Here is a 1,823-nt window from a genome sequence, read left to right on the forward strand (position 1 = left end):
TTCATCTGTCTTTTGTTACAAGGCCTCAAGAGAAAACCTAGAAGGATAAAAGAAAAATATTTCTTTCATTTCCTATATAATAAAAGTAACAAAATTGTTGAACCTGAAAATAGGAAGAATGGAATTAGTGAATAAAATGGAATAAAGAATTATAAACAAATAGGTCAATGTAATGAAGAAAAAAGATAACACAATTACTGCATGTATCAGGGACAATTTGAAAACATTAAGCTTAATTTTTAATATTTTCAAAATTATGTTTCCCAGAAGCAGGCTGACCATTATGGCCCAGGGAAGGTAGTTAAACATCCACTGCAGGAAGAGAAGGCATCAACAATGGAGAAGCGCAAGCCGTGTTACGGGGGAATAAAGAAACTTTCTGATCTGGAAGGATCAGAGAAGAGAGAGACACATGGAACATGACATGGCAGTGTCCTTGTGTTTGCCCTTTCCACATGGGAGCTGTGAGTTGCAATGAGGGGAGGTGGCAGAGAAAAATCTCCCCTTGCTGGCACATGGTGGCGCTTACCTGCAATCCTAACACTCTGGGAGGCTGAGGCAGGAGGATGGCAAGTTCCAGCCCAGGTAGGGCAATTTAGCAAGACCCTGTCTCAAAATAGGGGTGGGGCCCAGGAAGTGGGTCAGTAGGTCGAACTAGGGTGGCGTGTCTGTCCAGGCCAGGTCCACCATGTCGAAGGTTTCCTTTAAGATCACGCTAACGTCAGACCCACAGCTGCCCTACAAAGTACTCAGTGTTCCTGAAAGTACACCTTTCACAGCAGTCTTAAAATTTGCAGCTGAAGAATTTAAAGTTCCTGCAGCAACAAGTACAATTATTACCAATGATGGAATAGGAATAAATCCTGCACAGACTGCTGGAAATGTTTTTCTAAAGCATGGTTCAGAACTGCAAATTATCCCTAGAGATCGTGTTGGAAGTTGCTAATGCCTGCTACTGGGAGCGTACAGTTACCTTTCACAATAAAAATTGCTTTTTATTTTGGTTGTAAATGTGAAATCAGGCATGTAACATACAGTGAAAACAACAAAAGTCAGTGAAACAATGAAAGGTGACTTCTTTGTCCCTTGTTCTTGTTCATACTCTTCATGTGAAGAGCAAGTGGTTATGAATGGACAGTACTACAACCACAGAAAGTCATACGGTGGTTGACTGCTGCCTCACAATACATGTAGGGAGTTGATTTGTGGTAAATGGATTATGCAACTGAATTTTTTACCTGGAAGATAATGCTGATAATTTTTTCTGAGTTTATTTGGAAAATTAAAATTTCCTAAGTGTTACATAATTGTCTTTGAGTTAAAAGTGTAGAAGGATTGATTGTGGATCATAGATGGCAGTTTGCTTGATAGCGTCTTGTAGACTTACATATAGTTTGATTCTTAAATATACATTTTGTGAAGTATAATAGACACGCCATTGAATACTTAACTATCTTCATCATTTACATTTTAAGTTTTCAACCTTAATGTGTCATATAAATTTTAATTCAATATCAAAAAACCAAAACTTTAATTTCTTGATCTAACCGTTATGTGCATAAACTAATGTCCCATACCAAAGTTTTTTTTTTCTCAGTACCAAGGATCGAACTCAGGACCTTGCGCTTGCCAGACAGGCACGGTGCCACTGAGCCAAATAGTTTTAACAGTATTCTTGCAAAATCCAGTATTGTCATGGTGGGAGTTGATAATACAGTAGAAGCAACCTTTGCTGAGTTACGTACTTCTTTAGAATTATGTGTCTCTATCAGTTTCTTAATGCGACATTCTTATGACAAAACTCTTAAGAGATAACTTCTTGA

General features: G+C 38.2%; 1 pseudogene; it reads left to right on the top strand.

The window, feature by feature from the left end:
• Positions 1–660: 660 nt before the first annotated feature.
• Positions 661–1,011, top strand: LOC101705520 (ubiquitin-fold modifier 1 pseudogene; annotated as a pseudogene).
• Positions 1,012–1,823: the final 812 nt, after the last annotated feature.

This window comes from Heterocephalus glaber, unplaced genomic scaffold (genome assembly GCF_053883595.1).
Source record: "Heterocephalus glaber isolate CG9 unplaced genomic scaffold, H.glaber_assembly_v1.0 deba00001755, whole genome shotgun sequence".
In the NCBI taxonomy this organism is placed as follows: Eukaryota; Metazoa; Chordata; class Mammalia; order Rodentia; family Bathyergidae; genus Heterocephalus; species Heterocephalus glaber.